The sequence below is a fragment of the Schistocerca cancellata genome, unplaced genomic scaffold, assembly GCF_023864275.1.
Source record: "Schistocerca cancellata isolate TAMUIC-IGC-003103 unplaced genomic scaffold, iqSchCanc2.1 HiC_scaffold_939, whole genome shotgun sequence".
NCBI classification, from domain to species: Eukaryota; Metazoa; Arthropoda; class Insecta; order Orthoptera; family Acrididae; genus Schistocerca; species Schistocerca cancellata.
The window spans coordinates 17,318-31,469 of record NW_026046947.1 but is presented as its reverse complement, the minus strand read 5'-3'; the positions used below and the strand labels follow the sequence as shown (position 1 = coordinate 31,469).

Below are 14,152 nucleotides of genomic sequence, written 5' to 3'. Positions count from 1 at the left end.
TTTGTACACTGGTCCCTTCGCCCCTATGAACCAACCAACCATCATGTCCGCGCACATCAGAGTAGCAAAGGATGGAAAACAGCGCATCTTTGTTGCGCTTGGGGGCGTAGCTCAGTTGGTAGAGCGTTCGCTTTGCATGTGAAAGGTCCCGGGTTCAAGCCCCGGCGCCTCCATGTTTTGTGGACAGTGCATGGTAAGTGTTGGTTGCGGCGAGCCTAAAGACACGCAAGATGTTGCAAAGCCAGCCTCACAGACTCATATGATGTATACTGACGTAAGGAGAGCAAGACGTGAATGTGAGGACCGGCTGTTGTCGAGGTGTCATCGAGTGCAAATCTATCTTAGGTATAACGGCCTAACCTCAATGAAGTCTAGAGTGTGGACAACACGTTCGTCTTACTCAGAGCGGTGGCCGAACGCTATTTTCGACGTTGTGCGTGCCACTTTAATTTTGGCCAACTACGATTCGATACAGAATGCAGGAAACCTGAAAGACACCCTCACGGACACATTGAGAGTAGTGTTTGTCTGCGGAATAATGGGAGTGCAAGGGTCTGTGATATTGATATGGTTGTATGTAGCACTATCCGTCATCAGGGGGCGTAGCTCAGATGGTAGAGCGCTCGCTTAGCATGCGAGAGGTACTGGGATCGATACCCAGCGTCTCCAGAATTTTTAACACACCAACATGCGCACACTGCCATGCAAATAATTCACAGCCAGCGAATGTGTCTAGGCAGATACGAGCGAACGATTAGCAGCCACAATTGGCAAGCGTGCTGTTACGCGCAGGAAGCACCCTCCTCCCAGCCCTATACTTAATTTAGAACCAGTACAAGTCTTCCCTTAAGATTCTCAAACCTATGTCGGAAAGATCTGCCTTGCGCCGAGTTCACAAAAATCCCACTGCACATTCCCATTCTTTACGTGCAGTCGGCTGCTACTGGTGTTGCTAGTTGTGACTGCTGATGACAGATGCCGTAGCAATCAATTCATGGAGTGAGTTGTATGTTTTGCGACACTCTGTCTCTGACAAGCAAGCGGAGGTGACATAGGCGCGAACACGGGAAGTTTGCAGCTCCTCGCTGCCTGCAGAGACCGAGCAGCCACACTAGTTGGGCGGCCTAAGCCGTAGGCGAAATGTGCTCACTCGCTTGGGCGCGACGTCAAGCTCTAAATAAGGCTGTCACTAGCGTGAGCGTCGTGTAAAGTCGGAAAAGTCGTCTGCATAGGTGAGTGCAATGTTTGGGGAGCGTTTCGTAGTTTGCGCAGTGCAATGGAGACGCGGAAACTTGTTGTGGCTCAGTCTTTTGCAGTTGGACGACAAGAGTGGTACACAGTAGTAAAGTGCGAGGCAGTGAGTTGGCATCAACAGTCGAGTGCACAATGGGGCTTCAGATGTGCTTGTTACCTCAGGCGCTGTGTGATTGTCGACATGGAGTGAAAACGGAGCAATTTGTGACTGTCCTTTCAATTTAAGACGTTAAATACAGACGGAATTTGTAGTCGTAATACCAGAGCATCGAAACTACTTGGAACTCTTGTGCATATGAACGTGATCGCGCCTTTGTACACTGGTCCCTTCGCCCCTATGAACCAACCAACCATCATGTCCGCGCACATCAGAGTAGCAAAGGATGGAAAACAGCGCATCTTTGTTGCGCTTGGGGGCGTAGCTCAGTTGGTAGAGCGTTCGCTTTGCATGTGAAAGGTCCCGGGTTCAAGCCCCGGCGCCTCCATGTTTTGTGGACAGTGCATGGTAAGTGTTGGTCGCGGCGAGCCTAAAGACACGCAAGATGTTGCAAAGCCAGCCTCACAGACTCATATGATGTATACTGACGTAAGGAGAGCAAGACGTGAATGTGAGGACCGGCTGTTGTCGAGGTGTCATCGAGTGCAAATCTATCTTAGGTATAACGGCCTAACCTCAATGAAGTCTAGAGTGTGGACAACACGTTCGTCTTACTCAGAGCGGTGGCCGAACGCTATTTTCGACGTTGTGCGTGCCACTTTAATTTTGGCCAACTACGATTCGATACAGAATGCAGGAAACCTGAAAGACACCCTCACGGACACATTGAGAGTAGTGTTTGTCTGCGGAATAATGGGAGTGCAAGGGTCTGTGATATTGATATGGTTGTATGTAGCACTATCCGTCATCAGGGGGCGTAGCTCAGATGGTAGAGCGCTCGCTTAGCATGCGAGAGGTACTGGGATCGATACCCAGCGTCTCCAGAATTTTTAACACACCAACATGCGCACACTGCCATGCAAATAATTCACAGCCAGCGAATGTGTCTAGGCAGATACGAGCGAACGATTAGCAGCCACAATTGGCAAGCGTGCTGTTACGCGCAGGAAGCACCCTCCTCCCAGCCCTATACTTAATTTAGAACCAGTACAAGTCTTCCCTTAAGATTCTCAAACCTATGTCGGAAAGATCTGCCTTGCGCCGAGTTCACAAAAATCCCACTGCACATTCCCATTCTTTACGTGCAGTCGGCTGCTACTGGTGTTGCTAGTTGTGACTGCTGATGACAGATGCCGTAGCAATCAATTCATGGAGTGAGTTGTATGTTTTGCGACACTCTGTCTCTGACAAGCAAGCGGAGGTGACATAGGCGCGAACACGGGAAGTTTGCAGCTCCTCGCTGCCTGCAGAGACCGAGCAGCCACACTAGTTGGGCGGCCTAAGCCGTAGGCGAAATGTGCTCACTCGCTTGGGCGCGACGTCAAGCTCTAAATAAGGCTGTCACTAGCGTGAGCGTCGTGTAAAGTCGGAAAAGTCGTCTGCATAGGTGAGTGCAATGTTTGGGGAGCGTTTCGTAGTTTGCGCAGTGCAATGGAGACGCGGAAACTTGTTGTGGCTCAGTCTTTTGCAGTTGGACGACAAGAGTGGTACACAGTAGTAAAGTGCGAGGCAGTGAGTTGGCATCAACAGTCGAGTGCACAATGGGGCTTCAGATGTGCTTGTTACCTCAGGCGCTGTGTGATTGTCGACATGGAGTGAAAACGGAGCAATTTGTGACTGTCCTTTCAATTTAAGACGTTAAATACAGACGGAATTTGTAGTCGTAATACCAGAGCATCGAAACTACTTGGAACTCTTGTGCATATGAACGTGATCGCGCCTTTGTACACTGGTCCCTTCGCCCCTATGAACCAACCAACCATCATGTCCGCGCACATCAGAGTAGCAAAGGATGGAAAACAGCGCATCTTTGTTGCGCTTGGGGGCGTAGCTCAGTTGGTAGAGCGTTCGCTTTGCATGTGAAAGGTCCCGGGTTCAAGCCCCGGCGCCTCCATGTTTTGTGGACAGTGCATGGTAAGTGTTGGTCGCGGCGAGCCTAAAGACACGCAAGATGTTGCAAAGCCAGCCTCACAGACTCATATGATGTATACTGACGTAAGGAGAGCAAGACGTGAATGTGAGGACCGGCTGTTGTCGAGGTGTCATCGAGTGCAAATCTATCTTAGGTATAACGGCCTAACCTCAATGAAGTCTAGAGTGTGGACAACACGTTCGTCTTACTCAGAGCGGTGGCCGAACGCTATTTTCGACGTTGTGCGTGCCACTTTAATTTTGGCCAACTACGATTCGATACAGAATGCAGGAAACCTGAAAGACACCCTCACGGACACATTGAGAGTAGTGTTTGTCTGCGGAATAATGGGAGTGCAAGGGTCTGTGATATTGATATGGTTGTATGTAGCACTATCCGTCATCAGGGGGCGTAGCTCAGATGGTAGAGCGCTCGCTTAGCATGCGAGAGGTACTGGGATCGATACCCAGCGTCTCCAGAATTTTTAACACACCAACATGCGCACACTGCCATGCAAATAATTCACAGCCAGCGAATGTGTCTAGGCAGATACGAGCGAACGATTAGCAGCCACAATTGGCAAGCGTGCTGTTACGCGCAGGAAGCACCCTCCTCCCAGCCCTATACTTAATTTAGAACCAGTACAAGTCTTCCCTTAAGATTCTCAAACCTATGTCGGAAAGATCTGCCTTGCGCCGAGTTCACAAAAATCCCACTGCACATTCCCATTCTTTACGTGCAGTCGGCTGCTACTGGTGTTGCTAGTTGTGACTGCTGATGACAGATGCCGTAGCAATCAATTCATGGAGTGAGTTGTATGTTTTGCGACACTCTGTCTCTGACAAGCAAGCGGAGGTGACATAGGCGCGAACACGGGAAGTTTGCAGCTCCTCGCTGCCTGCAGAGACCGAGCAGCCACACTAGTTGGGCGGCCTAAGCCGTAGGCGAAATGTGCTCACTCGCTTGGGCGCGACGTCAAGCTCTAAATAAGGCTGTCACTAGCGTGAGCGTTGCGTGAGCGTCGTGAAAAGTCGGAAAAGTCGTCTGCATAGGTGAGTGCAATGTTTGGGGAGCGTTTCGTAGTTTGCGCAGTGCAATGGAGACGCGGAAACTTGTTGTGGCTCAGTCTTTTGCAGTTGGACGACAAGAGTGGTACACAGTAGTAAAGTGCGAGGCAGTGAGTTGGCATCAACAGTCGAGTGCACAATGGGGCTTCAGATGTGCTTGTTACCTCAGGCGCTGTGTGATTGTCGACATGGAGTGAAAACGGAGCAATTTGTGACTGTCCTTTCAATTTAAGACGTTAAATACAGACGGAATTTGTAGTCGTAATACCAGAGCATCGAAACTACTTGGAACTCTTGTGCATATGAACGTGATCGCGCCTTTGTACACTGGTCCCTTCGCCCCTATGAACCAACCAACCATCATGTCCGCGCACATCAGAGTAGCAAAGGATGGAAAACAGCGCATCTTTGTTGCGCTTGGGGGCGTAGCTCAGTTGGTAGAGCGTTCGCTTTGCATGTGAAAGGTCCCGGGTTCAAGCCCCGGCGCCTCCATGTTTTGTGGACAGTGCATGGTAAGTGTTGGTCGCGGCGAGCCTAAAGACACGCTAGATGTTGCAAAGCCAGCCTCACAGACTCATATGATGTATACTGACGTAAGGAGAGCAAGACGTGAATGTGAGGACCGGCTGTTGTCGAGGTGTCATCGAGTGCAAATCTATCTTAGGTATAACGGCCTAACCTCAATGAAGTCTAGAGTGTGGACAACACGTTCGTCTTACTCAGAGCGGTGGCCGAACGCTATTTTCGACGTTGTGCGTGCCACTTTAATTTTGGCCAACTACGATTCGATACAGAATGCAGGAAACCTGAAAGACACCCTCACGGACACATTGAGAGTAGTGTTTGTCTGCGGAATAATGGGAGTGCAAGGGTCTGTGATATTGATATGGTTGTATGTAGCACTATCCGTCATCAGGGGGCGTAGCTCAGATGGTAGAGCGCTCGCTTAGCATGCGAGAGGTACTGGGATCGATACCCAGCGTCTCCAGAATTTTTAACACACCAACATGCGCACACTGCCATGCAAATAATTCACAGCCAGCGAATGTGTCTAGGCAGATACGAGCGAACGATTAGCAGCCACAATTGGCAAGCGTGCTGTTACGCGCAGGAAGCACCCTCCTCCCAGCCCTATACTTAATTTAGAACCAGTACAAGTCTTCCCTTAAGATTCTCAAACCTATGTCGGAAAGATCTGCCTTGCGCCGAGTTCACAAAAATCCCACTGCACATTCCCATTCTTTACGTGCAGTCGGCTGCTACTGGTGTTGCTAGTTGTGACTGCTGATGACAGATGCCGTAGCAATCAATTCATGGAGTGAGTTGTATGTTTTGCGACACTCTGTCTCTGACAAGCAAGCGGAGGTGACATAGGCGCGAACACGGGAAGTTTGCAGCTCCTCGCTGCCTGCAGAGACCGAGCAGCCACACTAGTTGGGCGGCCTAAGCCGTAGGCGAAATGTGCTCACTCGCTTGGGCGCGACGTCAAGCTCTAAATAAGGCTGTCACTAGCGTGAGCGTTGCGTGAGCGTCGTGTAAAGTCGGAAAAGTCGTCTGCATAGGTGAGTGCAATGTTTGGGGAGCGTTTCGTAGTTTGCGCAGTGCAATGGAGACGCGGAAACTTGTTGTGGCTCAGTCTTTTGCAGTTGGACGACAAGAGTGGTACACAGTAGTAAAGTGCGAGGCAGTGAGTTGGCATCAACAGTCGAGTGCACAATGGGGCTTCAGATGTGCTTGTTACCTCAGGCGCTGTGTGATTGTCGACATGGAGTGAAAACGGAGCAATTTGTGACTGTCCTTTCAATTTAAGACGTTAAATACAGACGGAATTTGTAGTCGTAATACCAGAGCATCGAAACTACTTGGAACTCTTGTGCATATGAACGTGATCGCGCCTTTGTACACTGGTCCCTTCGCCCCTATGAACCAACCAACCATCATGTCCGCGCACATCAGAGTAGCAAAGGATGGAAAACAGCGCATCTTTGTTGCGCTTGGGGGTGTAGCTCAGTTGGTAGAGCGTTCGCTTTGCATGTGAAAGGTCCCGGGTTCAAGCCCCGGCGCCTCCATGTTTTGTGGACAGTGCATGGTAAGTGTTGGTCGCGGCGAGCCTAAAGACACGCAAGATGTTGCAAAGCCAGCCTCACAGACTCATATGATGTATACTGACGTAAGGAGAGCAAGACGTGAATGTGAGGACCGGCTGTTGTCGAGGTGTCATCGAGTGCAAATCTATCTTAGGTATAACGGCCTAACCTCAATGAAGTCTAGAGTGTGGACAACACGTTCGTCTTACTCAGAGCGGTGGCCGAACGCTATTTTCGACGTTGTGCGTGCCACTTTAATTTTGGCCAACTACGATTCGATACAGAATGCAGGAAACCTGAAAGACACCCTCACGGACACATTGAGAGTAGTGTTTGTCTGCGGAATAATGGGAGTGCAAGGGTCTGTGATATTGATATGGTTGTATGTAGCACTATCCGTCATCAGGGGGCGTAGCTCAGATGGTAGAGCGCTCGCTTAGCATGCGAGAGGTACTGGGATCGATACCCAGCGTCTCCAGAATTTTTAACACACCAACATGCGCACACTGCCATGCAAATAATTCACAGCCAGCGAATGTGTCTAGGCAGATACGAGCGAACGATTAGCAGCCACAATTGGCAAGCGTGCTGTTACGCGCAGGAAGCACCCTCCTCCCAGCCCTATACTTAATTTAGAACCAGTACAAGTCTTCCCTTAAGATTCTCAAACCTATGTCGGAAAGATCTGCCTTGCGCCGAGTTCACAAAAATCCCACTGCACATTCCCATTCTTTACGTGCAGTCGGCTGCTACTGGTGTTGCTAGTTGTGACTGCTGATGACAGATGCCGTAGCAATCAATTCATGGAGTGAGTTGTATGTTTTGCGACACTCTGTCTCTGACAAGCAAGCGGAGGTGACATAGGCGCGAACACGGGAAGTTTGCAGCTCCTCGCTGCCTGCAGAGACCGAGCAGCCACACTAGTTGGGCGGCCTAAGCCGTAGGCGAAATGTGCTCACTCGCTTGGGCGCGACGTCAAGCTCTAAATAAGGCTGTCACTAGCGTGAGCGTCGTGTAAAGTCGGAAAAGTCGTCTGCATAGGTGAGTGCAATGTTTGGGGAGCGTTTCGTAGTTTGCGCAGTGCAATGGAGACGCGGAAACTTGTTGTGGCTCAGTCTTTTGCAGTTGGACGACAAGAGTGGTACACAGTAGTAAAGTGCGAGGCAGTGAGTTGGCATCAACAGTCGAGTGCACAATGGGGCTTCAGATGTGCTTGTTACCTCAGGCGCTGTGTGATTGTCGACATGGAGTGAAAACGGAGCAATTTGTGACTGTCCTTTCAATTTAAGACGTTAAATACAGACGGAATTTGTAGTCGTAATACCAGAGCATCGAAACTACTTGGAACTCTTGTGCATATGAACGTGATCGCGCCTTTGTACACTGGTCCCTTCGCCCCTATGAACCAACCAACCATCATGTCCGCGCACATCAGAGTAGCAAAGGATGGAAAACAGCGCATCTTTGTTGCGCTTGGGGGCGTAGCTCAGTTGGTAGAGCGTTCGCTTTGCATGTGAAAGGTCCCGGGTTCAAGCCCCGGCGCCTCCATGTTTTGTGGACAGTGCATGGTAAGTGTTGGTTGCGGCGAGCCTAAAGACACGCAAGATGTTGCAAAGCCAGCCTCACAGACTCATATGATGTATACTGACGTAAGGAGAGCAAGACGTGAATGTGAGGACCGGCTGTTGTCGAGGTGTCATCGAGTGCAAATCTATCTTAGGTATAACGGCCTAACCTCAATGAAGTCTAGAGTGTGGACAACACGTTCGTCTTACTCAGAGCGGTGGCCGAACGCTATTTTCGACGTTGTGCGTGCCACTTTAATTTTGGCCAACTACGATTCGATACAGAATGCAGGAAACCTGAAAGACACCCTCACGGACACATTGAGAGTAGTGTTTGTCTGCGGAATAATGGGAGTGCAAGGGTCTGTGATATTGATATGGTTGTATGTAGCACTATCCGTCATCAGGGGGCGTAGCTCAGATGGTAGAGCGCTCGCTTAGCATGCGAGAGGTACTGGGATCGATACCCAGCGTCTCCAGAATTTTTAACACACCAACATGCGCACACTGCCATGCAAATAATTCACAGCCAGCGAATGTGTCTAGGCAGATACGAGCGAACGATTAGCAGCCACAATTGGCAAGCGTGCTGTTACGCGCAGGAAGCACCCTCCTCCCAGCCCTATACTTAATTTAGAACCAGTACAAGTCTTCCCTTAAGATTCTCAAACCTATGTCGGAAAGATCTGCCTTGCGCCGAGTTCACAAAAATCCCACTGCACATTCCCATTCTTTACGTGCAGTCGGCTGCTACTGGTGTTGCTAGTTGTGACTGCTGATGACAGATGCCGTAGCAATCAATTCATGGAGTGAGTTGTATGTTTTGCGACACTCTGTCTCTGACAAGCAAGCGGAGGTGACATAGGCGCGAACACGGGAAGTTTGCAGCTCCTCGCTGCCTGCAGAGACCGAGCAGCCACACTAGTTGGGCGGCCTAAGCCGTAGGCGAAATGTGCTCACTCGCTTGGGCGCGACGTCAAGCTCTAAATAAGGCTGTCACTAGCGTGAGCGTCGTGTAAAGTCGGAAAAGTCGTCTGCATAGGTGAGTGCAATGTTTGGGGAGCGTTTCGTAGTTTGCGCAGTGCAATGGAGACGCGGAAACTTGTTGTGGCTCAGTCTTTTGCAGTTGGACGACAAGAGTGGTACACAGTAGTAAAGTGCGAGGCAGTGAGTTGGCATCAACAGTCGAGTGCACAATGGGGCTTCAGATGTGCTTGTTACCTCAGGCGCTGTGTGATTGTCGACATGGAGTGAAAACGGAGCAATTTGTGACTGTCCTTTCAATTTAAGACGTTAAATACAGACGGAATTTGTAGTCGTAATACCAGAGCATCGAAACTACTTGGAACTCTTGTGCATATGAACGTGATCGCGCCTTTGTACACTGGTCCCTTCGCCCCTATGAACCAACCAACCATCATGTCCGCGCACATCAGAGTAGCAAAGGATGGAAAACAGCGCATCTTTGTTGCGCTTGGGGGCGTAGCTCAGTTGGTAGAGCGTTCGCTTTGCATGTGAAAGGTCCCGGGTTCAAGCCCCGGCGCCTCCATGTTTTGTGGACAGTGCATGGTAAGTGTTGGTCGCGGCGAGCCTAAAGACACGCAAGATGTTGCAAAGCCAGCCTCACAGACTCATATGATGTATACTGACGTAAGGAGAGCAAGACGTGAATGTGAGGACCGGCTGTTGTCGAGGTGTCATCGAGTGCAAATCTATCTTAGGTATAACGGCCTAACCTCAATGAAGTCTAGAGTGTGGACAACACGTTCGTCTTACTCAGAGCGGTGGCCGAACGCTATTTTCGACGTTGTGCGTGCCACTTTAATTTTGGCCAACTACGATTCGATACAGAATGCAGGAAACCTGAAAGACACCCTCACGGACACATTGAGAGTAGTGTTTGTCTGCGGAATAATGGGAGTGCAAGGGTCTGTGATATTGATATGGTTGTATGTAGCACTATCCGTCATCAGGGGGCGTAGCTCAGATGGTAGAGCGCTCGCTTAGCATGCGAGAGGTACTGGGATCGATACCCAGCGTCTCCAGAATTTTTAACACACCAACATGCGCACACTGCCATGCAAATAATTCACAGCCAGCGAATGTGTCTAGGCAGATACGAGCGAACGATTAGCAGCCACAATTGGCAAGCGTGCTGTTACGCGCAGGAAGCACCCTCCTCCCAGCCCTATACTTAATTTAGAACCAGTACAAGTCTTCCCTTAAGATTCTCAAACCTATGTCGGAAAGATCTGCCTTGCGCCGAGTTCACAAAAATCCCACTGCACATTCCCATTCTTTACGTGCAGTCGGCTGCTACTGGTGTTGCTAGTTGTGACTGCTGATGACAGATGACGTAGCAATCAATTCATGGAGTGAGTTGTATGTTTTGCGACACTCTGTCTCTGACAAGCAAGCGGAGGTGACATAGGCGCGAACACGGGAAGTTTGCAGCTCCTCGCTGCCTGCAGAGACCGAGCAGCCACACTAGTTGGGCGGCCTAAGCCGTAGGCGAAATGTGCTCACTCGCTTGGGCGCGACGTCAAGCTCTAAATAAGGCTGTCACTAGCGTGAGCGTTGCGTGAGCGTCGTGTAAAGTCGGAAAAGTCGTCTGCATAGGTGAGTGCAATGTTTGGGGAGCGTTTCGTAGTTTGCGCAGTGCAATGGAGACGCGGAAACTTGTTGTGGCTCAGTCTTTTGCAGTTGGACGACAAGAGTGGTACACAGTAGTAAAGTGCGAGGCAGTGAGTTGGCATCAACAGTCGAGTGCACAATGGGGCTTCAGATGTGCTTGTTACCTCAGGCGCTGTGTGATTGTCGACATGGAGTGAAAACGGAGCAATTTGTGACTGTCCTTTCAATTTAAGACGTTAAATACAGACGGAATTTGTAGTCGTAATACCAGAGCATCGAAACTACTTGGAACTCTTGTGCATATGAACGTGATCGCGCCTTTGTACACTGGTCCCTTCGCCCCTATGAACCAACCAACCATCATGTCCGCGCACATCAGAGTAGCAAAGGATGGAAAACAGCGCATCTTTGTTGCGCTTGGGGGCGTAGCTCAGTTGGTAGAGCGTTCGCTTTGCATGTGAAAGGTCCCGGGTTCAAGCCCCGGCGCCTCCATGTTTTGTGGACAGTGCATGGTAAGTGTTGGTCGCGGCGAGCCTAAAGACACGCTAGATGTTGCAAAGCCAGCCTCACAGACTCATATGATGTATACTGACGTAAGGAGAGCAAGACGTGAATGTGAGGACCGGCTGTTGTCGAGGTGTCATCGAGTGCAAATCTATCTTAGGTATAACGGCCTAACCTCAATGAAGTCTAGAGTGTGGACAACACGTTCGTCTTACTCAGAGCGGTGGCCGAACGCTATTTTCGACGTTGTGCGTGCCACTTTAATTTTGGCCAACTACGATTCGATACAGAATGCAGGAAACCTGAAAGACACCCTCACGGACACATTGAGAGTAGTGTTTGTCTGCGGAATAATGGGAGTGCAAGGGTCTGTGATATTGATATGGTTGTATGTAGCACTATCCGTCATCAGGGGGCGTAGCTCAGGTGGTAGAGCGCTCGCTTAGCATGCGAGAGGTACTGGGATCGATACCCAGCGTCTCCAGAATTTTTAACACACCAACATGCGCACACTGCCATGCAAATAATTCACAGCCAGCGAATGTGTCTAGGCAGATACGAGCGAACGATTAGCAGCCACAATTGGCAAGCGTGCTGTTACGCGCAGGAAGCACCCTCCTCCCAGCCCTATACTTAATTTAGAACCAGTACAAGTCTTCCCTTAAGATTCTCAAACCTATGTCGGAAAGATCTGCCTTGCGCCGAGTTCACAAAAATCCCACTGCACATTCCCATTCTTTACGTGCAGTCGGCTGCTACTGGTGTTGCTAGTTGTGACTGCTGATGACAGATGCCGTAGCAATCAATTCATGGAGTGAGTTGTATGTTTTGCGACACTCTGTCTCTGACAAGCAAGCGGAGGTGACATAGGCGCGAACACGGGAAGTTTGCAGCTCCTCGCTGCCTGCAGAGACCGAGCAGCCACACTAGTTGGGCGGCCTAAGCCGTAGGCGAAATGTGCTCACTCGCTTGGGCGCGACGTCAAGCTCTAAATAAGGCTGTCACTAGCGTGAGCGTCGTGTAAAGTCGGAAAAGTCGTCTGCATAGGTGAGTGCAATGTTTGGGGAGCGTTTCGTAGTTTGCGCAGTGCAATGGAGACGCGGAAACTTGTTGTGGCTCAGTCTTTTGCAGTTGGACGACAAGAGTGGTACACAGTAGTAAAGTGCGAGGCAGTGAGTTGGCATCAACAGTCGAGTGCACAATGGGGCTTCAGATGTGCTTGTTACCTCAGGCGCTGTGTGATTGTCGACATGGAGTGAAAACGGAGCAATTTGTGACTGTCCTTTCAATTTAAGACGTTAAATACAGACGGAATTTGTAGTCGTAATACCAGAGCATCGAAACTACTTGGAACTCTTGTGCATATGAACGTGATCGCGCCTTTGTACACTGGTCCCTTCGCCCCTATGAACCAACCAACCATCATGTCCGCGCACATCAGAGTAGCAAAGGATGGAAAACAGCGCATCTTTGTTGCGCTTGGGGGCGTAGCTCAGTTGGTAGAGCGTTCGCTTTGCATGTGAAAGGTCCCGGGTTCAAGCCCCGGCGCCTCCATGTTTTGTGGACAGTGCATGGTAAGTGTTGGTCGCGGCGAGCCTAAAGACACGCAAGATGTTGCAAAGCCAGCCTCACAGACTCATATGATGTATACTGACGTAAGGAGAGCAAGACGTGAATGTGAGGACCGGCTGTTGTCGAGGTGTCATCGAGTGCAAATCTATCTTAGGTATAACGGCCTAACCTCAATGAAGTCTAGAGTGTGGACAACACGTTCGTCTTACTCAGAGCGGTGGCCGAACGCTATTTTCGACGTTGTGCGTGCCACTTTAATTTTGGCCAACTACGATTCGATACAGAATGCAGGAAACCTGAAAGACACCCTCACGGACACATTGAGAGTAGTGTTTGTCTGCGGAATAATGGGAGTGCAAGGGTCTGTGATATTGATATGGTTGTATGTAGCACTATCCGTCATCAGGGGGCGTAGCTCAGATGGTAGAGCGCTCGCTTAGCATGCGAGAGGTACTGGGATCGATACCCAGCGTCTCCAGAATTTTTAACACACCAACATGCGCACACTGCCATGCAAATAATTCACAGCCAGCGAATGTGTCTAGGCAGATACGAGCGAACGATTAGCAGCCACAATTGGCAAGCGTGCTGTTACGCGCAGGAAGCACCCTCCTCCCAGCCCTATACTTAATTTAGAACCAGTACAAGTCTTCCCTTAAGATTCTCAAACCTATGTCGGAAAGATCTGCCTTGCGCCGAGTTCACAAAAATCCCACTGCACATTCCCATTCTTTACGTGCAGTCGGCTGCTACTGGTGTTGCTAGTTGTGACTGCTGATGACAGATGCCGTAGCAATCAATTCATGGAGTGAGTTGTATGTTTTGCGACACTCTGTCTCTGACAAGCAAGCGGAGGTGACATAGGCGCGAACACGGGAAGTTTGCAGCTCCTCGCTGCCTGCAGAGACCGAGCAGCCACACTAGTTGGGCGGCCTAAGCCGTAGGCGAAATGTGCTCACTCGCTTGGGCGCGACGTCAAGCTCTAAATAAGGCTGTCACTAGCGTGAGCGTCGTGTAAAGTCGGAAAAGTCGTCTGCATAGGTGAGTGCAATGTTTGGGGAGCGTTTCGTAGTTTGCGCAGTGCAATGGAGACGCGGAAACTTGTTGTGGCTCAGTCTTTTGCAGTTGGACGACAAGAGTGGTACACAGTAGTAAAGTGCGAGGCAGTGAGTTGGCATCAACAGTCGAGTGCACAATGGGGCTTCAGATGTGCTTGTTACCTCAGGCGCTGTGTGATTGTCGACATGGAGTGAAAACGGAGCAATTTGTGACTGTCCTTTCAATTTAAGACGTTAAATACAGACGGAATTTGTAGTCGTAATACCAGAGCATCGAAACTACTTGGAACTCTTGTGCATATGAACGTGATCGCGCCTTTGTACACTGGTCCCTTCGCCCCT

General features: G+C 50.1%; 18 non-coding genes across 18 annotated transcripts; all 18 read left to right on the top strand.

Moving 5' to 3' along the window:
- Positions 1 to 100: 100 nt before the first annotated feature.
- On the top strand, positions 101 to 173 carry Trnaa-ugc (transfer RNA alanine (anticodon UGC)). The gene has a single exon. It is a non-coding gene; the product is annotated as a tRNA-Ala (tRNA).
- Positions 174 to 596: 423 nt separating this feature from the next.
- Trnaa-agc (transfer RNA alanine (anticodon AGC)) lies at positions 597 to 669 on the top strand. The gene has a single exon. It is a non-coding gene; the product is annotated as a tRNA-Ala (tRNA).
- A 997-nt stretch (positions 670 to 1,666) lies between these two features.
- Trnaa-ugc (transfer RNA alanine (anticodon UGC)) lies at positions 1,667 to 1,739 on the top strand. The gene has a single exon. It is a non-coding gene; the product is annotated as a tRNA-Ala (tRNA).
- A 423-nt stretch (positions 1,740 to 2,162) lies between these two features.
- Positions 2,163 to 2,235, top strand: Trnaa-agc (transfer RNA alanine (anticodon AGC)). Its single transcript has one exon. It is a non-coding gene; the product is annotated as a tRNA-Ala (tRNA).
- A 997-nt stretch (positions 2,236 to 3,232) lies between these two features.
- Trnaa-ugc (transfer RNA alanine (anticodon UGC)) lies at positions 3,233 to 3,305 on the top strand. The gene has a single exon. It is a non-coding gene; the product is annotated as a tRNA-Ala (tRNA).
- A 423-nt stretch (positions 3,306 to 3,728) lies between these two features.
- Trnaa-agc (transfer RNA alanine (anticodon AGC)) lies at positions 3,729 to 3,801 on the top strand. Its single transcript has one exon. It is a non-coding gene; the product is annotated as a tRNA-Ala (tRNA).
- Positions 3,802 to 4,809: 1,008 nt separating this feature from the next.
- Positions 4,810 to 4,882, top strand: Trnaa-ugc (transfer RNA alanine (anticodon UGC)). Its single transcript has one exon. It is a non-coding gene; the product is annotated as a tRNA-Ala (tRNA).
- Positions 4,883 to 5,305: 423 nt separating this feature from the next.
- On the top strand, positions 5,306 to 5,378 carry Trnaa-agc (transfer RNA alanine (anticodon AGC)). The gene has a single exon. It is a non-coding gene; the product is annotated as a tRNA-Ala (tRNA).
- A 1,008-nt stretch (positions 5,379 to 6,386) lies between these two features.
- Positions 6,387 to 6,459, top strand: Trnaa-ugc (transfer RNA alanine (anticodon UGC)). Its single transcript has one exon. It is a non-coding gene; the product is annotated as a tRNA-Ala (tRNA).
- Positions 6,460 to 6,882: 423 nt separating this feature from the next.
- On the top strand, positions 6,883 to 6,955 carry Trnaa-agc (transfer RNA alanine (anticodon AGC)). Its single transcript has one exon. It is a non-coding gene; the product is annotated as a tRNA-Ala (tRNA).
- A 997-nt stretch (positions 6,956 to 7,952) lies between these two features.
- On the top strand, positions 7,953 to 8,025 carry Trnaa-ugc (transfer RNA alanine (anticodon UGC)). The gene has a single exon. It is a non-coding gene; the product is annotated as a tRNA-Ala (tRNA).
- Positions 8,026 to 8,448: 423 nt separating this feature from the next.
- Positions 8,449 to 8,521, top strand: Trnaa-agc (transfer RNA alanine (anticodon AGC)). Its single transcript has one exon. It is a non-coding gene; the product is annotated as a tRNA-Ala (tRNA).
- A 997-nt stretch (positions 8,522 to 9,518) lies between these two features.
- Trnaa-ugc (transfer RNA alanine (anticodon UGC)) lies at positions 9,519 to 9,591 on the top strand. Its single transcript has one exon. It is a non-coding gene; the product is annotated as a tRNA-Ala (tRNA).
- A 423-nt stretch (positions 9,592 to 10,014) lies between these two features.
- Positions 10,015 to 10,087, top strand: Trnaa-agc (transfer RNA alanine (anticodon AGC)). Its single transcript has one exon. It is a non-coding gene; the product is annotated as a tRNA-Ala (tRNA).
- A 1,008-nt stretch (positions 10,088 to 11,095) lies between these two features.
- On the top strand, positions 11,096 to 11,168 carry Trnaa-ugc (transfer RNA alanine (anticodon UGC)). Its single transcript has one exon. It is a non-coding gene; the product is annotated as a tRNA-Ala (tRNA).
- A 423-nt stretch (positions 11,169 to 11,591) lies between these two features.
- On the top strand, positions 11,592 to 11,664 carry Trnaa-agc (transfer RNA alanine (anticodon AGC)). The gene has a single exon. It is a non-coding gene; the product is annotated as a tRNA-Ala (tRNA).
- A 997-nt stretch (positions 11,665 to 12,661) lies between these two features.
- On the top strand, positions 12,662 to 12,734 carry Trnaa-ugc (transfer RNA alanine (anticodon UGC)). Its single transcript has one exon. It is a non-coding gene; the product is annotated as a tRNA-Ala (tRNA).
- Positions 12,735 to 13,157: 423 nt separating this feature from the next.
- Positions 13,158 to 13,230, top strand: Trnaa-agc (transfer RNA alanine (anticodon AGC)). Its single transcript has one exon. It is a non-coding gene; the product is annotated as a tRNA-Ala (tRNA).
- The last annotated feature ends 922 nt before the right edge of the window (positions 13,231 to 14,152 follow it).